At 44.0% G+C, this 25,809-nt stretch overlaps 1 protein-coding gene across 1 annotated transcript in view; it reads left to right on the plus strand.

Annotated features, from left to right (window-relative positions):
• RPS15A (ribosomal protein S15a) overlaps positions 1-25,809 on the plus strand; it is a 420,016-nt gene that overhangs the window by 334,981 nt on the left and 59,226 nt on the right. The gene's annotated exons all lie outside the window — the stretch shown is intronic.

Genomic DNA, 25,809 nt, shown 5'->3' on the forward strand with positions numbered 1-25,809 from the left:
CTTGACTGTTGCCGACTGCCTCATGTTCTGCAGTTTACTGATAAGTGTGTTTATGGCTTTTGAAGTCATGTCTGCCGAAAACCACATCTGGTTCACCGCCGCCTCCACAGACACACAATGAAATATAAAGGCTAATTCTGCGGTGTACACAGTCCGTGTCTGTCTTCCCAGAGGATTCCAGATGGCGTGAACTCAGCAGAGGCAGCTCACTGATGGCTGGCGATTCTGTGGGAGGAGGGAGCACGGGGTGCAACCTGAAGCCTTTGCTGAGCAAAGGGGGTACCACGGTCTCAGACAAGGGAGAGGAGAGGGGGCCCCACAGTACCCCTCCTTCCCCATTCAGGTCACCAGGAACTTTGATGCAGACCTAGGTTGAGGTTTTTCAAATAGAATAACCTTTCCCACCCTAGCTGTCTCATTCAGTAAACATAAGGTGGACATGGCGGTTGGAAGAAGTCCGGGGCTTGTAGGAGCCGTGGATGAGGGCTCTAGTACTTTATTAGGGCAGATGATGGCATCTGTATTTAAAAGTCCAATGAAAATATCAGCAATCATGTATCGAGCTTGTACTGAACGTTAGATGCTAGTCTTGACCGCTTTCCTTGCCTCGACACGATCCCACCAGGTAGCTGTAGGGGTTAGGGTCTCCGTTTTACAGACACGGAAATGGAAACACAAGGAGATAAAACAACTTGCCTGAAGATGATGGGTCCTTCGGACTTGAGTTGTTTCAAATTGTTGACTGTATATCTCATTTATTAAGATATACATTTACTCACTCATCATTGAGTGGATGCTTACTTAGCAGCTTGGTTGAAGGGTCCTGGGCGGTGCCCACATTCACTGCGAGATACCGCCAATCCATTTTCCAAAAAGTCATTTTATCCGTCCAAGCAGCCGAGCCAAATGTGAAGGTGAGTCTGGCTGATTCCTGTGCTAATGTTTTTAACCACTGAAATCCACCCCGAAGTGCCAGATACAGATAGCGGGGGGGTTCCCGGGAAACCGTTGCTCCTGGCAAGTAAAGGTTTTGTTGTGGAGGCTGTTTTGTTTCGTAAGCATTTTTATTAACATATAACACACACAGAGCAACGTGCATAAACCTCAAGCCAACAGCTCATTGAATTTTTAATCACGTGAGGATCCTTTGAGAGCACCGCCTGATCCAGGCACAGAGCATTACTAACGCCCCCCAACAGCTTTCCTCCGACTTTGTTCTTGTTCAAGATTATCTTTACTTGGTTGACCCTTTGCATTTCCATATGCATTTTAGAATCCTGTAGTCACTTTCCACAACAACCAAAAAAAACCTGCTGGGATTTTGAATGAGATTGTTTTGAATTTCAGAATTTTGTTAGATTGGTGGGTCCTCCCCCCCCCCCGCCCCCGCCGCCTTAACTCAAAAGAATTCACTAGTAAATTCATTTGGGCAGGGAGAGTTGAGTGTGTGAGTGTGCATGGGTGTGCGGAGGGATGGGTTGTAACTGCAGATACGATTTCTTTAGTAGCTAAAGGAATATTCAGATTTTCTGCTGTTTTTTATGTCAGCTTTGCTGTTTTTAAAGAAATATTTGCATTTCATCTATATGTTTCAAATCTGTTGGCTTCAGACTGTTTACAGGGCATCAAGGGATTACTTCATGTGACCGGGATTTTCTGTGTCTTGATTGTGACAGTACATTTGTCGAGACTTATTTAAAATGGGTATTTCACGTATAATTTTAGAAAAAATGAAAAGACCAGTAAAATCAACTGTTGGTAGTGAAATGAGTTGTATTGCAGGAGAGAGTAAATACTGGCACAACAGCTTGGAAAAAACAACTTAGAAAATATCTTTAAAAATTGCAAATGTAGGGATGCTGTCACTTAGACCTTCTACCTGTAAGTATATGCTTTAGGGAAATTCTCCCATAGATGCTTATGGAGATAGTACAGCATTTACTGCGGCAGTGTTTATAAGAGAAAAAAAAGCGGAAACAACGTTATCCTATTCAGAATATAAGTGGTGGTAAATTCGCAAGGTAGACTAGTATATCGCTTTTAAACATAGTGATTTAGAACTGGGACCGTGTCTGACTACTTTCGGTGGCATGTGAGCGCGGGGATGTGGTAGCTTCTCGGAATCTTCTGTAAGGGCAGCTGCTGAACGGTCAGCTTTTCTACCCCCTGCTGTCTTCCCCTTGGCTTTATGTATCAGGTTTCCCAGGGCTGCCGCAACAAAGTAGCATAAACCGAGTCTAGTGGCTTTAAACAACAGAAATCTATTTTCTTATTGCTCTGGAGACCAGAAGTCTTACCAGCATGGCCATGCTCTCTTGGTGGTCCCAGGGATAGACCTAGCTTCTGGTGTTGCTGGCAGTCCTTGGTCTTCCTTGGGTTAGAGATACAGCATTCTAATATCGGCCTCTGTCTTCACGTGACATTCTTCCTGTGGGTCTAAATCTGTCTGTCCTCTTTTTTATGAGGACACTGGTTGTGTTGGACTGGGACCCACAGTAATTCATCTCGATTACGTTTGCAAAAACCCCATTCCCGACTAAGGTCACATTGATAGATACTGGGGGTTAGGACTTCAACATGTCTTTTTAGTAGACACAGTTCAGCCCCCAACACCTTCTTCTCTTCCTTTTTATATTTCTTCTCTATTCCTCCTATCCTTTCTATTGGCTGGAATGTGGATGTGATGGCAGGAGCTAGAACAGCCATCTTGGACTAAGAAATAAATTGGAGAATGGAATCCATGTATGGAGGAGCTATATGATAGAAGGAAGCTGGGCTCTTGAATCATGAAGAAGCCACATCAGGTCTGGACTCTCTATCAAGAGTTATATATGAGAGAGAAACAAATATTTATCTTTAAAGAACCCTCTTCCCTTTACTTCAGGATTTCTTTTTACTTATGGCCAAATGTTAATTAATCAACCCGCACACAGCCATAGGTGTGACCTACTGGAACATAAGTGGGAATGTACCACGTACATGAACACAGGAAGAGAGAATAGAACAGGAAATGATCATCGACGGGAACCTGAACTTCCTCTGTAATGTTTTATTTCTTCTATCAGAAGATCAAGCAAATATAGCAAATGCTTAAAGAGTTAATGAGTTCTAGGAGGTGGGGACCAGTGTCGCAAGTCATGATAATGTAAATTCTTGAATTCTGAATTAGAAATATATATATATATATATATTCTTCCAGCCCCTCCCCCCCAAATTTGAGAAGACTCTATCTGCACCTTTTACTCGAGTCGCATGGATTGACCTGAAATTCCCTGAACTCACTGTCTACTTTTTCCAGCGGTCCGAGCACACGTTCTCCTCCATGGCATGTCCTTCTCGCCTTTCTCACCCAGTTCCCTCCTCCACGTCTCTTGGATCTCAGCTCTGCATCAAATAACAGGTGTAGGGACATCTGAGGAACCATTCAGAGAACCAACAGAAGTTAGATTCCTTCCTATCAGATTTCAGAATAAAAGCCCAAGTGGTGATACGTTTTTCATAATTATTCGAATGACAAAGTAGTGCTTGCTCCTTGTACAAAATCGAAAGACCAGTATTGCAGAAGTATCTGAAACTAAAAATTGAAACCTGCCCTTTATCATCTCCATTGTGTCCTAGAGACAGCTCATTTGAATAAAGATTTAAATATTTTTAAAAACCAACCTATAAGGTACTAGGTTAAGTAACAGGAGAGTCTTTTTAAAATCTCATGGTAAGGAAGGGCTTTCTTAGGCAGAACAAAAGCAGAAGCTTTAAGTCACCAGACTCATTTTTCTGTGAGACCAAGTTTTCAAGCTGCCGTGTGAGTAAAAAATATTTGTAACCCACAGGACGGACAAGAATGATAATGTTCTTCATATATAAAGAGATAGTTTGGGGTGCCTGGGTGGCTCAATGGGTTAAAGCCTCTGCCTTCGGCTCGGGTCATGATCCCAGGGTCCTGGGATCGAGCCCTGCATCGGGCTCTCTGCTCAGTGGGGAGCCTGCTTCCTCCCTGCACCCCCCCCACCCCCGTCTGCCTCTCTGCCTAGTTGTGATCTCCCTTTGTCAAATAAATAAATAAAATCTTTTTAAAAAAGAGAGAGAGAGATAGTTCAAATTAATATAGAAGGAAAAGAGGCAAAAGGGAAACTCGTTACACTGAAATATCACTGACAATATTAACAAACAGGCCAATCTGAAAGGCCAGTATAAACTTAGCTTACAGATGTAACAATAAGTATGTAACAATACTGATGGGAGACCTTGGGAGAAATTGTTTGGTTCGTGAGGCACTGACGGAATTGAAAAGGAGCAAAACCTTTGGGAGAAAATTGGGCCCCCTGTGTCAAAGCCTTAAAAAGATCTGTAATTTTGACTCCGTGATTTCACCATGCAGAATTCATTCTGAGAAAATAAAGGAGGGTATGTGCAAAAAAAAAAATTATCTATAAACACTTAGCACGCAGTTGCTGATAGTAACAAGGAAAATTGTAAACAACCCAACTGTCCACATTTACAGTCTTCGTGAAACAAATAACGGCACCTTCATTTAACAGAACAGTCCAAATATGATCCAAATGATTTAATTTCTGAGGAAGATATTCACAGTACGCTAAGTGAAAAGGAGACAGATTAAAAAATCGTATGGGTTGCACGGCCCAGCTTTTCAAAGAGGGGCTGTCCATACAGACAGACAAAAATGGGACGGATACACGTGCCTTGTGTTCGTGTGTGTGTGATTGAATTGTTTCAGAGTTGCGGGTTTATAGATGATTTTCATTTTCTTTTTTTACTGATCTGTAGGTTTACAATGAGGAGAAAATTAAAACATGTCTCAGGTGAAGCGTTTTGTCCCTTGAGAAGATTCCCCGTACCCTGGTCCTTGGAAATGCTTTCCCCAGGTGCTTTCAAGCCGTGTTTTCGGTGGGGCAGGCTGGTCGGTCAGGCTGAGCTGAGACCCATGTGCCTTCTGTCATTCCTCAGCAGACGGTAACTTCTTTGAGCAAAAGTGACAGGTCTTGCTTCGTCAGCTGTGATCTCAGTGGGAAGTCCGACAAACATTTGTGGAATGTCGAATTAAGAAAATCCTCTCTCCTTCCGTTTTCTAAGTCTTGCTTTCATTTGCTGACTCCCCACACCTTCATTAACAAGTATTTAAAAATTGAAAATCACCAGTTATCTGAGCTGGAATGATTGATTTCTTCAAGCCCTGATTATGTAGCTAGAGAAACTTCACCTCTGTCACATTAGCAAGTTAGGGACCGGCCAGGACTAGACCTGGACTCGCTCCTGTCCTTTTGGGGTTCTCTCCCGTACCCGTGTGCGCACAGCCCTGCAGATTGCCTGCTGTTTTCTGGAGAAATCAGACACACAGCGAGTTTCCGAAGGGGATGATGCTTGTGGAGAGGGCTGGTCTGGGTCCGTGAGAAAGGAGGATGCGGGGAGTCAGTGGGAAACAAGATTCATAGCTAGATTTTAGGATGTCTCACCCTTTCAACAAGCCCAGAAATCCAGTGTGTGTGTGTGTGTGTGTGTGTGTGTGTGTGTGTGTGTGTGTGTGTTTACGCTCTGGGGAAGAAGATGCGAGAAAGCTTCCCTGCAGGTAACGTGGCCAAGTGAGCCTCTCCCACCACCCCCTTCAGAAAGTGGCCCCAAGCCTGTTGCTTTCTTTTCTCTCCTGTGCCTTGATGCTTTCCCTCCCAGCTCTAGAATTTGCTGGGTCATGGCGCCTCTGTTTCCGCCTCACTTCCTCAGAATAGCCACAGTGTCAACGAGTGAATTCAGGTTCCCAGCTGGGGGCCCCAGAGAGTTTATTTCTAAAAATGAATCTGTCGTCTCACTTAATGCAGTCTCTGTGGACACAGCCTCTTAGCAAACAGCTGGAAAGTGAGTTTAGTCAACCAAGCAGTTGGCCATTATGTGGTTTTCCATATTACACACTTTCTCGTTTTAAACCCTCACAACAACTCTGTGAGGACAGAGGAGCTACTGTCCCCATTTTGCAGGTGAGAATACTGAGTCTCAGGAGAAGCGTCTTGCCCGGGGATCTAGACCAGCAAGGGGCTGAGACCTGTTGGGAGGCCAAGTGTTCCAGGTATGAGGACATTAAATTCGCTTTCTCCTTTCTGGCAGGAAGTTAAATATGCCCTCCGCTTTCCGACAGATGACATTCACAGGGAACTTCAGGCTGGCTGACTGAAAAAAACTGACTTCAGTGTTTCCAGAACAGTTAGGATGGAGTTACTAAAACTGAATGGACTTTCCGCCTCAGCCCACCAGATTTGATGAGAAATTCCCCATCGGTCAGTCTTCAGGGTCCCTTGCCGGATCTTGGAGTTATGCAAATGTCCTGGGCCCTGTGAGGTACTTAGAACAGTAAAGGCTTGGTTCTGAGTTTCCTGAGGACTCATTGTTAATGGTGCTTTTTCAGCTGTGCCACGACGCTGTGGACACTGGCCCTGGGCCATTTGTTCTGGATGTTTCAGAGATGCCCCTCAGAGCGTCACCTGCAGCAACCTTAGACTCAGTGTGGATATGCACCTCAGTACTCTGGAATCTTCCTTGCACCCTTAAGGCTTCATTCTCTAGCAGAATCCTCCTTGCTAGTCATGTGGACCCGTCATCCCGGAGTGATATGTCCTCTCTGTTCGAACTCCAGAGCCACTCCCCTCTGCTGCTGAGTTTGGGCACCCAAAGCTCTGGAGCCCAAACTCCCTGCTCACCTCCTTAAGATGCAGATACAGTTTTTTAAAAATCAGCCTCTCTTAATTTTTATTATTTTTGTATGTTTCAAGGCATACAGTAACGCGCACAAACCCAGTATCTAGCTTTGGTGGGCTTGCCTTACGTCCCCACCGTCCACATGTAGCCATGAACATTTTCTTCATCGCAGAAAAATCCGTTGTGACCTTTTCCGGCTAGTCCCCCTACCCTTGGAGATAGCCACCATCCGACCTCAGTCACTGCCGATGAGCTTTGTCTGTGTTTGCTGTTCACATACATTGAACCATACGATAGATCGTCTTTGATGTCTGGCTTCTTTTGCTCAGCCTATTTTCGAAAATCACCCATGTGATGTTTTCCCATATTTTGTTCTATTTTACTGAAAATTAGTATTACACTCTGTGAATACTACTGTGTATAGTATATATATATATATATATATATATATACTATATATAGTATATGTGTATACTATACTACTGTGTATAGTATTCTATAGTATACTGTGAATACCTCAATTATCTGTTTTCCTCGCATCATTTCTGGTTTAGGACTATAGCGAGTTAAGCTTAAGCTTCTGTGAGTGAACCTTCTTGTACAAATCTTTTTGTGGACCTAATGCACTTGTGTCTCTTAAGTGTCATCCTTGCCCTGGAACTGCAGGCTCATGGGAGTAGGAGTACATTTAATTTCATTAGAAACTGCCAAATTATTTCCCAGAGCGGCTGAAGTGTTTTGTGCTCCCACCAGCAATGTGTGGGAGTTCCAGTTGCTCCACATTTTTGCCAATACTTCTGTCATTCCTTTTAATTCTCTCTCAGCCTATAGGGACGCAGAACACTCTTCACTGCTCCAGGAGGTACCCCACATTTTTAAGTAAGGATTTTTCATTTCTGCTCTGGATGTCTTCAGCTGTCATCTCTCCTTCCCGATACTCTATCCTAAAACCTTTCTTACTTCAAGACGGCTTGGAAAGGAATGGAAATCCAGTAGCTCTCTCTCATGAAATTCAGAGTAAACTGTGTAGCTGAGAAGTAGGTACCAAAAGGGCTCAATTTGGGGGCAGTCCAGGAGGCTAGGATTTTGGACTCAGATGGTCCTCTATTTTTTTACTGACTGTGTGGCCTAAGACGGATCCCTGAATATTATTGAGCTTTAGCTTCATTGACTATAAAATAATAGAGAAGATTAAATTCATAAAAGATATAATTAAAAGGGAATTTCACAGACTAGGTACTTCTTGAATACATTTCACAGTTTAGGTGGTATCAGTCAGGATGGGCTGGGTTTTGCTGTGATAACAAGCAGCTCCAAAATCTCCAAGGCTTAGCACAACAGAAATTCACTTCTTATTCATGGTATGTGTCTAGCACCTGTTCTTGGAGTCCTGTCATCAGTCCCTCATCAGCCTGGGCCAGTGGATCTTCTGCCTGGACACCTTGGTTCCAAATGATAGCAGTGCCGATTCACTCGTTCAACCCATGCAAACTTAGGAGAGTATTCTGTGGGAAACACTGGAGATCTAGAAGCAAAAGATACTGTGCCTGCTTCCAGGATATTACCATATAATAATAAGGACAAAAACAGTAACGTTATAGTAACAGTAGCTACAGCAACCAAATGTTATCAAGCCAGAGACGGTACTAAGAACTTATTTTATGCAGCAGGCATTTTCACAATCAGAAAACTCACATGGGTGAAAATGGAGCTATATTTTCCTGTAACCTAATTTAAATTTCTCTCTTAAGCATCCACTTCCATCACGTGCTGGAGAATTACATTAGAGGAAATGAAGTCACTTCCCACTTAAGAGTTAGTCTCTTCTGGATATTAGTCCAGCAGACTCAAGCTTCTCTTGCTTTTGCATTCCTTTCTGGCCTTCTCACCGGGCATACCCAACGTTCCTGGTGTGAAGTGAAGCCTTAGTATTAGGACATGCCAGCCTGTGGGGAGAAGTATCATTATCTCTTGTGTCTCTTTGGTATAGTCAGGCATCCCCTTTGCTCTGCTGATGCTGGCTGTGGTTCTGCAGTCACCTCTGTTGTATCCTGTCCATGTATCACATCCTCAACTCCCAACCATGAGAACATTTTTGGTCTCCTGATTCTCACAGGCACTTCTGTGCCCTTCACAGGAGATTGAGAACTCCCAACTGCTTTCTGCGTAGAATACGGCCACAATCAGGATCTACAAGGTTGTCCTTGTTCCTGTCCATCCAGACATTCCCCTCAACCTCTGCTACCCTATGGCTTGGGTACCATGTTGGACAAGGAGCTGCTCTAATCTTATGGCCTCCTGGGATGCAAAGCAGTGGTTCTGGTCTGGGATAAACTCATCTGTGGTTTCTTTCATCATCCTAGACCATATTTATTTGGTTCACCTACAGTCAGCATGTATAATTCCTAATGGTTTTAAATGACCTTCCAAAAAAAAAAAAAACCTGTCCTCAGAAGATAGGCCAATTGGTGTTTCAGATAAAGATGGAAAACAATCAATAGTGCTTTGTAATTTGGATAATAATTGTGCAAGTTCAGGGCTGAAATAGCAGCAGAGGCCTGAAGCTGGAATCAATATGAATTAGGATTCTATGTCCACTCATCATTAAGGCTAATCACTTGTTGGCTTTGAACAGAAGACTCAGACCTTGATTAGAGCTGTCAGTGCTACAAAGTAAATTAAAATGTGTTTGTGTGCCACTAGTGTGTTTGAATTTTAAATCACTTGAAATCCTAGTGTGGCCCGAACTGGAAGTTTTCTCATGTATGTTAGGAGGGAGTTGGAATAGGTAATCGTTAAGTTCCCCTCTAGCTATGAAGTATTCTCTTTGATAATAGGAAAGTAAACAGAATCTTAATTCATTCCTTTATGACTTCATTTTTTTTTCTCTGCATCAGGGAGGAGTAGCAGCCAGTGTTTGGTATTTAAGGAAAATGTGTATTTATAATTCCTATATATACAGTCATATACATTATGAATGTGAGTCCAAAAGATACCTCCCTTAATAAGCAAGTGAGAATTTATGAGCTTGTTTTCACCCACCTCACTACCATTATTTATTTTATATTAATGGCCTCTCTACCCAGTAGATGGCTCTAAGTCTATTAATTTTTTTTTTTTTTTAAATGGCATCTTTTGGATTTGGGGCAAGCCAGTGGGCTCTCAGCTCATTTGCAATTTCTCCATTGTTGATGAATGACTTGATATATGTCAAGGGGATATGGTAGCTGATGTTGAGCCTAACTTTGGCTCGCAATTAGATTCAAAGCATCTGAGCATGTCTTCTGGGCCGTCCCGTCAGGCATGTGTTTGAGTGAGTTGATTTCCACGGTGGGGAGACAGTGGTAAGGGGCAGTCAGGATGGTGGTTAACACATAAAAGTTCCCCAAGGAGAATGACATAGTCATACATGCTGCCGGCTTCTGGGGGCGGACTTTCTTGGCCCCACTTCTTATCTCAATGATTTTGGACCACTGACTGCAATTCTGGGGCTCATCTAGAAAGTGAGGACAATTCCTACCAACCCTCTGTGGTTGTTGAGAGGGTTCCGTGTGGTTCAGCGTACCAAGGAGCTCAGCCTACTGCTCCGCACAGACTAAGTGTGCAGTAAACCTTATTGCTTTTGTAATGTCTGTCCCTTACTGGCCCCATGGACTTGTTTCTGACCTTTCCTCATGGAGGGCTGTAGGGGGAAGGCAAAGAGCTGTTATCACAGGGGACCGCGTGAAATGTTAAGATGTGTCCAGAGGTCCCGGATTTGACATTGGAAGTCCAGAGCCAGGGAAATATGAATTATTGTTGGTCGCGATGTCACTTGTCCCTCAGGCTGATGAGCCTTCGGGAAACTCAGGGTGCACGCATATTTGCTTTTCTGTATCTAGACTCTTCCTTTTGTGTTTTTCACCTTCACAGAGCCCCAGACTGGCTAGAACGTACCCTCAAGGAAAACTGTTTCTCTACTCACACAGCACTCCTGACTCCAGGTGTGTGGGTATTTTCCTCACACCAAATTCTCTAACTCTCCAGACACCTACTGAGTATCCTACCATTCAGTTCTTTCTTTACTTTAAAAAAAAAAAAAAAAAAAAAAAAAAAAGGTTATATATTTATTTTTCAGAGTAAGCTCTGTACCCATCATGGGGCTTGAACTCACAACCCTGAGATCCAGAGTTGCCTGCCAGGCGCCCTTCCGCAACTCATTTCTGACAGGAACCACCCAGAGCCAGAGCAGATCCCAAGGTCATGGTTAAGAGCTCAGTCCCACAGACTGCCCACCCTCCTCCCAACTCAGATGCCCGTTCCTAGCCCCAGGGTGTCATCTGTACTTCTGACCGGTTGGCCAGAGTTCAGAGGTTTCTGTAACCCCCTCCTGCATACAATGGCTCACAGAGCTTAGGGGAACACTTCGTGCATGCATACTGGTTTACTCCGAAGGATATTCTAAAGGATACAGATGGACAGTCAGACGAAGGCTGAGGTCTGAAGAAGTCCTGGGCGTAGAAGCTTCTGTCCCAGGGTCCTGGGATCGAGTCCCACATCGGGCTCCTTGCTCGGCAGAGAGCCTGCTTCTCCCTCTGCCTCTGCCTGCCTCTCTGTCTGCCTGTGCTCCCTCACTCTCTCTCCGTCTCTGACAAATAAATAAAATCTTAAAAAAAAAAAAAAAAAAAAAGAAGCTTCTGTCCCCAGGGAGAGACCAGCACATGGGTGTGTTTGCCAACCTGCAGACTCCCCACACCCCCTCGTTTAGGCATTTTTAGGGAGCTTTTATCCCACAGGCATGATCGATCACTTACTCCATCCCCCTGGATGGATGGGGGATGGGGCTGAATGGTCCAAGCTTGGTCCATCTGATGACCAGCCCCCAACCAGGAACCCACCGGGAGTTATCTCATTAGAACAAAAGACGCTCCTTTGACCCAGGACGTTCTAAGGGATTTAGGAACTCTGTGTCAGGAGCTGGAGGCAGAAACCAAGTATCTATTTCTCAGCATGTCACCCAGCCCTGCACACTCGTCAGTAAGAACCGTACCTAACATTTATGAGCATGTGCTGTTGTTGGACGCCAGTGCCACGTGCTTTGACACGAACATCACAGAATCCTCAAATCGTGGTTTGAGACCGGTTATCATGTTACAGGTGAAGCTCTAGAGGTTCAGGGAGGTGAAGCCACTGCTGAAGGTCACACAGCAATAAATGAAATATCTGCATTCAGATCGTGCCCAGAGCACCCGAACACAAGCACCCCGTGATCGACATAGTCCCACGGCCCTCAGCGCCCGTAACTTTTCACCAGCTGGCTCTGTCTCTTCAGCGAATTGAATCTCTCCATGGTTGATGTCACCATTTCAACCCCAAATGTTGTCTCTCCTAGCGTGGGGCTGCTTATTCGATCATTTGCACAAACATATCCAGCCAGAAGGTGTCAGAGAAGCTCTGCCCTGCAGCCCGGTCCCTTCCCTTCCTGGACTCCAGGTGAGCGGGGATCTGCGAACGGTGTTCCCGTCTACCTGCGGAGCCCCCCTCATTTTAATCCAGACCGCTTCTGCTCCCCAGTTTTGACACCATGCTTACGCCGCCCTGTCATATCTAGTTGACAGTCCTATTCTGTGTTACCTTCACTGAAGGTTTCATACCCTTGTACCCCCAGACACCGTTCTTGGGGGAGGGTATGCCTTTCCCAGAGTCCCGATGGCGGCGGATTGCTGCCATGATGCCGTGTGTTCGCCTACGCCGGGTGGATTTTCCTCTCCCGCTGGAAGAAGGAATCTCATTCGGCAGATGCACTAATGATGTGTAATTATCATCGCTGCAAGCCTTCCACACATCTGGGCTGATGGCTCCAGCTTCCATGATGATTCTCCGATTTTACCCAGTTCTGTATTTGAATGGTTCCGTGCTGCTCCTGGTAGCAGGAACCACTGGCTTCTCGATAAATTTAAACATCCTGGCTGGTACACCTGGCTCGTAACGTGTCCTGATGATAGCAGTCACCGTACAAGTCTCAGTCAAATCTTCACTCACAGGAGGAAACGCTCTTGGTCGGAATATCTAATTCGATTTTGTAAAAACCCGAAGTCATCTTGAAACAGCCCTGCCTGACAGAAGTACTAACATCAGGAATTCATGAACAGTCGGACCCCAGGGTCAAGAAAAGGAAATGTGTAGTCCACGCCAGGCTTGCTTGTCACAGCGGAGCGGGGCTTCGGGAATCATTAAGCGGTGCCAGGAAAAGTAGAGGAGATAATGTTCTTTCTAGGCAAGTGATTTTTCTCAATGCAAAATGCACTTTGGAGTCCGTCCGGGGTAGTTTCCACCCACTTCGTGTGTGGGAGGTACGCATCGAAATCCTCAGGCTCGGAGTGAAGGAAATCTCATCCCTTATTTTCATTATTTTGGCTCAGCTTTCCCCCAAGCCCTCAGTGCTGGGTTGGGAAACACTCACACACGTGCGCACGCCACATACACACATGCGTGCACACACATATACACACACGCGTGCACATACACACATAAACACACACACCCCTTTCCAGTCATTTTCGAGCTTCCTTGCCCCCTTGAATATATTTAATATTTGTCGAGTTGAGCACTTAAAGCGGACCCACTACTGAGACGCACATGGTCTGTGGATCTTGGCTTCTGTTTTGAGCTTTGTGGCCCAAGACCTCTGGTAGGGCAGAGGGCCTCGGAGCCCGGGGCCCAGTTTCCAGAGCCGTTCCTTCTGGTTTCTTCTTCTGAGTTCCACGTTGCCTGGGTGCTGGTCCTACAGAGAGCCCAAGGTTCCCACTCTTCAAGAGACGCTCATTTTCCGTCTTCACCCCTCCTTTCCGTCTCTGGAGGGAACCCCTCAGTCCTCTGCCAGTTTCTCCCTCCATTGCCCAGAGCACCCGAACCTGTACTCTGGTGAGTACAGGCCCATTTTAAACTTGAACAGAATATGAAAAGATTCACGGACTGAAAAGCCTGCGCCATCCTGCTCGGCAGAAACCCCTGACACCTCTTTGCGTTGGAACGACTAGACACACAGCGAAGAAATCACAGATTAATAATTCAAAAAAAAATTATTGCCACAGGTAGAAGAAGACAAAACCAAACCATCAGTTTTCTCCCCGCACTTTCTCTTGCTGCGGTGAGTAGATTACAGGGCTCTGAATCTATGATAATTGGAATGAGGATCACAGAGCTGCATTCCATTTTTTAATTGGATCATTAGCACTTCTTCAACTATCTTATCTCATGGGTATCCACTCTGCCTTTTATAGTTGGGGTGGATCTCTCTCCCCTACCCGTTAGATCTTAATTTTGCAAATAAGGACTGGGAAGTGGCATTAAGATCAGCCTCATTATCACGGTTCCGTCTGGCGCTGTATTCCTCTCTCCCTCTTTATTACTAGAGTCCCTGATTCTTTAAGCTCATTTGCTTAATTCCTGACATCCTGGGTTTACATGGGAGGCCTTTTGATGAAGAAATGAAGATCCTTTCTACACCAAAGGGCTCTTCATTAAGACACAGCAGCACACCACACCTAGGGATGCAGACTCTGTAGGCCCCCGGACCACTTGTGTTTGAGTTCTGGTCAGCCACTTGCTGTGTGAGCCTCAGAAAGTTGCTCAACTGCTCTGAGCCTCAGTGTCTCCACTTAGAAAAATGAAGGGTGTGTGGCAGTGGCATATTTCACGCTTTGCCAGTCTCATTTAACCCATGGAAAGTACTGACAGCAACGGTGCCTGGAACAAACTCATGGGATATTGTCACCATCTTGGAGCTTTTTTGTTGTTGTTAATATAAACATCTTATTGAAAAGTGACATATGTTCAGAAAATACCTGAATCATGTAGGTAAAGCTCAACGGGTTTTCAAAAGGTGAAGGGTCTACATAGGCAGCCCCCCAGACCGACAAAGCATTAGCGGAATTCCAGAAGAATTTTCATGTTTACTTCTTGCCCCTCACTGCTTTTCCCACCGTCTTGGCTTCTAACAACCGTAGGTTCGTTTTTCCTGTTTTTTGAACTTTATATGAATGGAGTCCTCCTGTAAGATGTACTATTTTTTTCCAATTTATCTAGTTTCCTATTTCTGTGAGATTCATTCTCTGTCTTAGTGGGTAGAAACGAGCCATTTTACATTGCCCGGTACTGCTCCATTTTGAGAATATGCCACATCCAATTTTGGGCTAGTGCTACAATACATTCTAGTGCGTATCTTTAAATATAATTTGTGTATATATGAGGTCTATAATTTAGCGTGAATCTGCTGTATCATAGGGTTTGGATCTGTTCGATTTCAGCAGACACTGCCAAACAGTTTTCTGAACAGTTCACACTCCCTCCAACAGTGTAGTTAAGTTTCAGCGGCACCGCATCTTACCCGTGTTTGGTAATTGTCCATCTTTTTCATTTCAGCCAGTCTGGTGGAGGGATGGTCCTATCACATTGTATTTAATCCCCCGGATATCTGATACTTCATTTCATTTTTCCTGCTTTTCATTCTGTAATACTTTCAGATCTCTAGACACCTTGCAAGACCTGTACGAATTTTGTATACTCTATTCGCCAACTGTTTTTCTCCCCAGCAGTTACATTGAGAAGTAATTGACATAGAGCCCCGTAAAACTTTAAAGCATACAGCATGATGGTTTGATTTATGTAGATTGTCGCACAGTAGGGCCAGCTGGCATCCGTCTTTGTACACAGATACAACAAAAAGAAAATGAAAAAAGGAAAAAAATTCGCTTTGTGAATGAGAACTCTTAGAATTTACTCTTAATGGTGTTCCTATAAATCCTGCAATGGTATTGGCTATAGTCACCCTGTTGGCCATCATAGTCCGAGTATGTATTATAAATAGGAAGTTTGTGCCCTTTTTTTAAATAATTTTTTTTAAGATTTTATTTATTTACTTGACAGACAGAGATCACAAGTAGCCAGAGAGGCAGGCAGAGATGGAGAGGAGGAAGCAGGCTCCCTGCTGAGCAGAGAGCCTGATGCGGGGCTTGATCCCAGGACCCTGAGATCATGACCTGAGCCGAAGGCAGAGGCTTTGACCCACTGAGCCACCCAGGCGCCTTGAGTTTGTACCTTTTGACCCCCTTCCCTCAACGCACCCCGCCCCCGCCTTTGGTTCGGTTTGTTTCTATCTTTGTCTTCGATTCCACATAGAAGTGAGATCCTCCAGGATTTGTCTCACCAGCTGTAAATAATTTCCCACATTTGCTTTATTATTTTTTTAACAATGTGAGATCAATTTCATGATCACACCCCATTTACCACGCTACGCTTCAGACTATGTCTGCCAAGAACCATCTCTTCCGTAACCACGGCACCGTGATCCAAATCAGAAGAAATTCATCATTCATCAATATAATATTCATTACAACATTCATCAATATAATCTATAGATGATGTATTAAAAATTTTTACAAATGTTCTAACAACACCCTCTGGAGCATATTTTTTTGGGCTTGGGATTCAACCCAGGATCGTGCGTTCTTTGGTTTTCATGTATTGCTAGTCTCCTTGAACCCGGACTGCTTCCTCGGTCTTTGTCTTTTAGGATATTGACATGTTTAGGAAAGTGTAAGAAGGTCCATAAATTTAGGTTCATCGGAGCCTCACGATTAGACTGAGGTTTTACATGTTTGCCAGATCGTGACTCCAGTGATGTTGTGTCCATCTCAGTGACTGGTCAGTAAGTGTATATGTCGGTTTGTTCAGTCACTCTTGGTGTTCGATCACTCGATTAAAGTGATCCATGCCAGCTTTCTCCATTATAAAATTACTTTCGTGTCTTCATAATTAATAAAGAGTTTTAGGGCGTGCACTCAGGGGCTGTGCAAATCCGTACCTTGTCAAACTCTCACCCACTCCTGTGAGCACCTGTTGATGATTCGTGCCTCGATCAGTCTTTACTCTGATGGTCGCAAATGGTAATTTCCTAGTTCCGTTATTCCTTCTTCGGTAATTAGTTTGCATTCTACAGTAAGTGCTTTCCCTTCCTTCCATTAATTAATTACTTATCACAATGGAGAAATAAGGTCATTAGATTAACGGGAACAACACTGTGACATGTGCTGGAATTACGGACGTGGCGAAGGGAAGCTTCCCCAAGGAGGCAACATTTGCGACCTCGCAGGTGATCTGGAGAGGCTCAGGGAGCAGGTGTTGAGGCCGGTAGTTGGAAGAACCCCAGAGAAGTTCAGCGTGGCTGGAGTGTAGCAGGTGAGCGGAAGTGGGTTGAGAGTTTGGGAGATAATGCCTTGGGCAACCTTGATTCAGTTTTTACACTGCATTTCCCTATTTAGAAGGCCTTTCTCACCAGGCTCGCCTGTATTCAGATTCCCATCTTTTTTTTTTTTTTTTCATCTATTGCTTTTTACCAAATAATCTCCAAACTTAATGGCTCAAGCCAGTAATTTATTATTTTTCATGCCTTTGTGGGTTCAGAATTGGGGTGGGGTTCAGCATGGTGATTCTTTGATTCCATGTGGAATTGGCTGATGTCTCTCCCCCAGCTGCTTTCTTGGCTGCTTGGGCTGGAATGGAAGGTTCAGCAAGTTTCCCTCACATTTCTGGGGCTTTGGTGGCTCCTTTACCTGACCTCTCCTCATGCAGCAGTCTTGTCTGAGTGTCTTTATGTCACGGTGCTTCTAAGACCAACAGTAGAAGCTGCCAGGCCTCCTGAGGTTCCAGAAGTGACCCATTACCATTTCTGCTTTCGTTCTGTTGGTAAGTCGCCAGGCCAGCCAGATTTCACTGGGAGAAGAAGTGGATTTCATCTCTTGAAGGATGGAGCCGCACATACATACAATGGGCGGGGAAGGAATTGGTAGTACCCATCCTTAGAGACTATCGTGCCACCTCTTCCAGGAAGTCTTTCCTGATACCTCTTCCCTACCAGTATGCAACAACTATTGTTTTGGGCCTTAGTTAGGCTCATCTTATCCCTTGCTTTATTCTACTTCCAGATTGCTCCAGGTGTCAATATTTGAGCTCCCCTAATCCCCAAAGTAGACCCTCATTTACTGGAGGACAGTAATTAACACATTTGGATAATAATAATGGCATGCCATTGATTGAGTGCTAATCACATACCAGGCCTGTGCTAGATACTTTCCATTAATTATCTGACCCCATCCACTGAGGAAGATAGAACTGTCTCTATTTCATTTTTTTTTCTCTGTAATTTATGTTTTTAGTTTTTATTTTGATTCCAGTTAGTTTACATTCAGTGTTATATTAGTTTCGGGTGTACAGTATAGTGATTCAACACTTCCATACAACAACCAGTGCTCGTCACGACAAGTGTCTTCCTTAATCCCTGTCATCTATTTCACCCATCCCCCACCTCCCTCCCCTCTGGTGACCATCAGGCTGTTCTCTGTGTTAAGACTGTTTCTTGGCTTGTGTGTCTCTCTTTTTGCCCCCTTTATTCATTTGCTTTGTTTCTTAAACTCCACATATGAGTGAGGTCATATGGTATATGTTTTTCTCTAACGGACTTATTTCACTTAGCATAATCCTCTTGAGCTCCATCCATGTGGTTGCAAATGGAAAGATTTCATTCTTCTTGATGGCTGAGTAATATTCCATTGCACATCTGTAGCACTTGCTCTTGACCCATTCATGTAGTCATGGACACTTGGGCTGCTATCATCTTGGATATTGTAAATAATGCTGCTATAAATATAGGAATGCATGTGTCCCTTTGAATGAGTGTTCTTGTATTGTTTGGATAAATACCCCATTGTGTGATTGCTGGATAGTACAGTAAATCTATATTTAACTTTTTGAGGAACCTCCATACTGTTTTGCACAATGGCTGCACCAGTTTGCATTCCCACCAACAGTGTAAAACAGCTCCCCTTTCTCAACATCCTCACCAGCACTCCTTGTTTCTTGTGGTGTTGACTTTGGCCATCCTAACAGGCCTGAGGTGATACCTCATTGTAGTTTTGATTTCCGTGTCCCTGATGATGAGTGATGTTGAGCGTCTTTCCATGTGTCTGTTGGCCATCTGGATGTCTTCTTTGGAGAAATATCTATTCATGTCTACTGCCCATTTTTTAGCTGGATTATTTGGTTTGGGTGTTGAGTTTTATAAGTTCTTTATACATTTTGGATTCTTACCCTTTATCAGATATGTCACTTGTAAGTATCTTCTCTCATTCCGTAGGCTGCCTTTTAGTTTTGTTGATTGTTTCTTCACTGTGCAGAAGCTTCTTATTTGCTGTCCCAATAGTTTATTTTTGCTTTTGTTTCCCTATATAGGAGACCTATGTAGAAAAAAAGTTGTCATGGCAAAGAGGTTACTACCTGTGTTCCCTTCTAGGATTTTTATGGTTCCTGTCTCACTTTTAGGTCCTCCATCCATTTTGAGCTTATTTTTATGTGTGGTGTAAGAAAATGGTCCAGTTTTATTGTTTTGCATGTAGCTGTCCCATTTTCCCAATACCATTTGTTGGAGAGACTATCTCTTTCTCATTGGATATTCTTTCATTCTTTGTCAGAGATTAATTGACCTTTTAGTTTTGGGTTCACTTCCTGGTTCTCTTCTGTTCCATTGATCTATGTGTCTAATTTTGTGCCAGTATCATACTGTTTTGATGATGACAGCTTTGTAATACAGCTTGAAGTCTGGAATTGTGATGCCTCCAGGCTTAATTTTCTTTTTCAAGATTGCTTTGGCTGTTTGGGATCTCTGTGGTTCCAAACAAATTTTAGGATTGTTTGTTCTAGTTCTGTGAAAAATGCTGTTGTTATATTTATAGGAATTGCATTAAATCTATAGGTTGCTTTGGGTGGTGTAGACAATCTATTTGTTCTTCCCATCCATAAGCATGGAATGTCTTTCCATATCTCTGTGTTGTCTTCAATTTCTTTCATCAGTTTTTAATAGTTTTCAGAGTACTGATCTTTTACCTCTTTGGTTAGGTTTATTTCTAGGTATCTTAATATTTGGTGCAATTATAAATGGGATTGTTTTCCTAATTTCTTTTTCTGCTATTTCAGTCAGTATTGGCATACAGAAATGCAACAGATTTCTGTCCATTGATTTTGTATCCTGTGACTTTACTGAATTTGTTTTTCAGTTCTGGTAGTTATCTTGCGGAGTCTTTTAGGTTTCCTATATATAGTATCATGTCATCTACAAATAGTGAAAGCTTTACTTCTTCATCATCGATTTGGATACCTTTTATTTCTTTTTGTTATCTGATTGCTGTGGCTAGGACTTCCAATGCTATGTTGAATAAAAGTGATGAGCGTGGCCATCCTTGTCTTCTTCCTGACCTTAGGGAGAAAGCTCTCAGCTTTTGAGGGTTTTTATCATGAATGGATGTTGTACTTTGTCACGTGCTTTTTCTGTGTCAATTGAAATGATCATATGGTTCTTATCCTTTCTCTTATTGATGTGGTATATCACACTGATGAATGTGCAAATATGGAACCACCCTTGTAAACCAGGAAGAAAGCCCACTTGATCGTGATGAATGATTTTTTAAAACATATTGTTGGATTCAATTTGCTAGTATTTTGTTGAGGATTTTTGCATCTATGTTCATCAGGGATATTGGCCTCTAGTTCCGTTTTTTTTAGTGGTGTCCTTATCTGCTTTTGGTATCAGGTTAAAGTTGGAGTCATATAGTGAATTAGAAGTTTTTCTTCCTCTTCTATTTTTTTGAAGTACTTTGAGAAGAATAGGTATTAACTCTTCTTTAAATGTTTGGGAAAATTTTCCTGTGAAGCCATCTGGTCCTGGTCTTTTCTTTTTTGGGAGACGTTTTATTACCAATTCAATTTCTTTGCTGGTTATCAGTCTGTTCAAATTTTCTATTTCTTCCTGTTTCAGTTTGGTAGTTTATATGTTTCTAGGAATTTATCCTAGGTTGTCCATTGTGTTGGCATATAGTTTTTCATAATATTCTTATTACTGTTTATATTTCTGTGGTGTTGGTTTTTACTTCTCCTCTTTCAGTTGTGATTTTGTTTGAGTCCTTTCTCTTTTTTCTTGACAAGTCTGGTTAAAGAGTTATCAATTTTTTTTTCCCCCCCAAAGAGCCAGTTCCTAGTTTCATTTATCTGTTTTATTGTTTTTCTGGTTTCTGTCTCACTTAGATGTGCTCTAATCTTTATTATTTCCTTCCTTCTGCCGGTTTTAGGTTTTGTTTGTTCTTTTTCTAGCTCCTTTAGGTGTAAGATGAGATTGTGTATTTGAGATTTTTGCTCTTGAGGTTGGACTGTATTGCTATGAACTTCCCTCTTAGAACTGCTTTTGCTGCATCCCAAAGGTTTTGAACAATTGTGTTTTCATTTTCATTTGCTTCCATGTATTTTTTTTAAAATTTCTCCTTTGATCCTCTGGTTGACCCATTTATTGCTTGGTCGTATGTTATTTAACCTCCATGTATTTGTGGTCTTCCCAGATTTTTCTCTTGTGGTTGACTTCAGGTTTTATAGCACTGTGACTACCTCTCTTTCTTAAGAGAAAAATAAAACCAAGGCCCAGAAAGGAAATAGCAATTGTGCAGCAAATTTGGGGCAGGGTCAGCCTTGGCTACCAGTATTTTGTGATTCTAGAATTGTGTTGCAATCTCCCTACTTCCAAAATAGTCATTTATGGAACATATACTCTGTGCTCACCCATCCTTAGTACAGGGGTCCAGAAATGCATATATCCTCACCCTTATTCTGATGGAGGAGAATACCTGGACAAGTAATAACATCACAGTGTTGAAAGACATGTTAAATGCCGAGTGGAGGTCTGAAACCCCAGACCCTAGACCATGAGCCATCAGCTCTGTCAGAGAAAACTGGGGGTGGAGGGAGACTTGACAGTGTCAGAGGCATTTGAACTACAATTTGAAGGATAATTAAGGGATTCACTAGGAAATCAACACTATTGAGCACCTATTATAACTCACAACACACCTTATCCCACTGAATGCTAAAAACATCTCTGAAAAAGTTATTTTCAGATTCCCATTTCTACAGATGGGGGAACTGAAGTTCAGAGAGATCAAATCACCTTCCCAAGGGCACAGTGGATAGTTTGGACTTTATCTTGTAGGTACTAGGAAGCCAACAGACATTTTCAAAACCAGGGAGTAACTCAAGCTGATGGAAGACATAAATGCAGTGCCATATAGAAGCAGGAGTGGACAAAGGCTGACAGTGGGGAGACCAGACTAAGGCAACTGTTTCTAGAACCAGGTGTGAGTTGAGAAGGCCCTTGATGAGTCTAGTGGAAACAAGGTAGAGAGGAGGGGCTGAACTTAGAAGTATCTATGAAGTCTGATTCAGAGGACTGAAGGACTGGGAGGATCCAGAAAGAAAAGAAGGAAGAAGAGTCCAGAACAACTCAGAGCTTCTCGTTTGGAAGATTCTCTTGTTGGTATTTTCATCCGTGGAAATGGAGGCACTGTGTGGAGTTCAGCACTTAAGTGTAGTCAGGGATTGTATCCTGGTTCTGTCCCTTACTTGCTTCATGACTTGATCTTGCTGAATCTCACTTTTCCATCCTGCAAAATGGGGATAATAGTATTATCTATCTCATCAGCTGAATTTAATGAGCGAACACAGGAACATTGCTTAGCACAAGGCTCGGCTCATGGAAGCAGTTTAATGAATATCAGCTCGTAATCATTCATTCAGTGAGTATTATTAAAACTCTCCTAGGAGGCGCTTGGGTGGCTCAGTGGATTAAGCCTCTGCCTTCTGCTCCGGTCATGATCTCAGGGTCCTGGGATCGAGCCCTGCATCATGCTCTCTGCTCAGCAGGGAGCCTGCTGCCCCCCCCCTCCCCTTGCCTCTCTGCCTACTTGTGATCTCTCTCTCTGTCAAGTAAATAAATTAAAAAGAAATCCTTAAACACTCTCCTAGGTTCAGGGGATTTGTACTATGAATAGGACAGTCAAAATTCTTGCACTTTACAGAGATCACATTCTTAAGGGCAAATGACAACACACACTAACAAAAAAAATTAACTGCAGAGAATACAAAATGTTAAAAAAATAATAAGAAAAGCCAAAAGAGCTAAAAGATAAAGCATCAGTTATTGTTAGGAGAAATTTTAAATGGAAAAAAGTCCTTAACTGTAGGTTACTGGCTCCAACCCCTCCCTGGGGGACATTTGGCGGTGTCCTAAGACATTTTTGGTGGTCACAACTTCAAGCGATGGGCTAAGGTAGAGTGGGTAGAGGTCAGCGATGCCGGTATACATCCTACAGCTCCCAGGACAGTCGTCCGCTGCACAGAATGATCTGGCCCTGAATGTCAGTAGTGCTGAGGCTGGGAAATTCTGAGATTTGGTCACAAGAGAAGGCCTTTCCAAGGAAGACTGTGTATTAGAGCTGAAAGCGTGGGATGCAAAGAAGCCCATCCTAAGGCTGCCTGACCTGAAAGCATTGTAGGCAGAGGGAACAGCATCTGCGAAGCCCAGAGAGCGGAAAGGGGCTTCGTGCATTCAAGGGTCAGAAGAGAGACCAAGAGGCACGGGAAGGCTCTCAGGAGGGGAGATAATCCCCACAGAAGCAGAGACGAGAGAAGTGAGCGGCCGAATCTCATAGACTTTAAATGATCTTTCATTCAAAGAAGACCGGGAAGCCATAGAGCACATCGAGACAAGGGGAACACCCGTTCAGGTGTACACGGCACATTTTAAACAGCTCACACTGTCTGTCAGATGCATTGGGAGACACCTAGGCTTTCCTCAGTGAGGGGTGAGGCAAAAGGCATTCCTGCAGAAACATTCTGCAGACAGAACTGGCAGCTCTTAAGAGACCCTGAAACTTAGGGGGAGGGAGAGACTGAAATCAAGGTCAACTGCTGGGTCTCCATCGCCTGTGGCACTGAGCGGGTGGCAGTGGTGTTCGCTGAGCTGGAAGGACATCAGAAGGAACGGGGGGTGGGGTGGGAAATGGGGGGGCTCTCTGGCCTTAGAGGTTTGAAATGCTGATTCTCTGTTGAACCAGAGATGTAGGTCTACACAGCTCCTCAGGTGAGCCTGGAGCTCCTGGTCAGGGCAGGATAAGAAGGTTTTGCAACCATGTTACGTTGTAACGTGTTTGCTGGTATAATTCCTTCTTGCTGGTCTCCCTGCCTCTATCATCCTGCACGCACATGTCTCCAGTCTCCGGCATTTTCTCAGGATCATCGCCAAGCCCAACACCACGGTATTTTTAAAGTGTCACATCGCCCATGCCCCTGTTCGAATCGAATCACGTTTTTAATTAAGTTTCCACGCAAAGGGGACAAATATACCCTAGGGAATTGATTCCTGCCTGCAAAGCACTGGAATTTTCAGCAGCTTCTCCCGCTCTCTGCTTCTTCCTCTCTCTGCCTTGTCTTTTGGTCTCCAGTCCGCCGGGAACGTTTTCATTCTCAAGTCCTGACTGGCTTTAGAAACGGAGCGGGTGGGGCGGGTGAGGGGGGGGGGCTTGTGGTCGAAAACATGTGGGAAACACCGTTCTCAGGAAGTGTAGTCTTCACCAGCGATAGAACCTGTCACCCGAAATGCAGCAGAAGGGTCATCGGATTGGGGGAAACAGCCTAAGTGACCGATTTAGGATAGCTGTGTCGTCAACTTGGGCTGACCATGGATTAGCTGCGTGACCTTGGACAGGCCCTCAGTTCCTGTTCTTTGTAAAAATGGGAGATGGTAATCCCTGCCTCAGCCTAGTGTCCATGAAGATGGGACAAGATAACATGCCTTGGGTCTGGAAAGCGCTGTGCCTGTGTCATAAAATCCATCGTTTCCTGCTTCCCCCGTGGATCCCACGCCGGCCCCGCCCCCATCACATCTCGCCCATATTACTGAGGCCTCCTGACCGCTCTCCGCGTTTCTGCCCCTGCCCCCCCCCAAGTCTATTCTTGACAGCCAGAATGATGTTATAAAAATAAATGACATCTCATGTCACTTCTGTGCTCAAAATCATCTTAACAGCTTCACATCCCACTCATGGTGAAATCCAGAGGCTCCAATCTGCCACTCTCCACCTTTCTTGTCAGATTCCATTCCCTGTTTATACCCCCCACCCAGTCCAGTTCAGCCACACAACCTTCCTGATATTCCTGGAACAGACCAGGCAGATTCCTGCCCCAGGCCCTTTGCACTTGCTGTTTTCACCATCCGGAAAACCCTCCTGTCAGATAGCCACGGGCTTCCTTCTGCATCCCTGGCCAATCTTTACACAGATGCCTCCTTTTAGAGAGGGTTTTCTTTATCATTCTAACACAGATTGCCCCCTGCCCCACTCCCCCCCCCCCCGCCCCACATATTCCTTATCTCCTTCTAGGCTTTAATTTACAGTCTCTTCTCTGTCTAACATTTTTCCTATTTTTCCTGTGTATTATCTGTCTTCACCCAGTAGAAAGTGAGGTCACGGACAGTGGAGATACTTAGCAGGGGGGTCTGTTTTGTTCACTGTTGTATCCTGGTACCTGGAATGCGGCTGGGCACACATCGGGCTCCGTAGTTATTTATTGTTAAAAGAACAGAGAGTTGAGGAAATAGGAAATGCAAACTATTAAAATAACTTGCCCCACGTTACAGTTCTAGTAGGTGGCAAACCTGAATGAGAAACCAGGCTGTTTAGCACAAGAGGATACTGTGTTATCTAGACTCCTTTATTTCTCAGCTGAAAAGCTTAGGTGATACTGACTTGCCTGTTTTCATCCTGGGTGTTGTGAGAAGGAAAAAGAAAAAACAAACAAACGTATGTCGTATGTCGCCATCTTTGTCCATCCAGGCTGTTGCAGCAGGATGCTGCAGACTGAGGGCTTGATAAACAACAGACACCCATGCCTCACAGTTCTGGCACCTGGAAGTGACAAGTACATTCTAGACCAAGGTGCTGGCGGACGGATGGGGTGTCTGGTGAGGGCTCCCTTGCTGGGTCTGAGACACCCCCTCCTCACACAGTGCTCCTATGACAGGGGAGTGAGGGAGCTCTGTAGGGTCTCTCTTTTTTTTTTTTTTTAAGATTTTAAAATTTTATTTATTTGACAGACAGAGATCACAAGTAGGCAGAGATGCAGGCAGAGAGAGAGAGAGAAGCAGGCTTCTAGCTGAGCAAAGAGCCCGATGCGGGGCTCGATCCCAGGACCCTGGGA

This window comes from Mustela nivalis (assembly GCF_964662115.1).
Source record: "Mustela nivalis genome assembly, chromosome: 19".
NCBI classification, from domain to species: Eukaryota; Metazoa; Chordata; class Mammalia; order Carnivora; family Mustelidae; genus Mustela; species Mustela nivalis.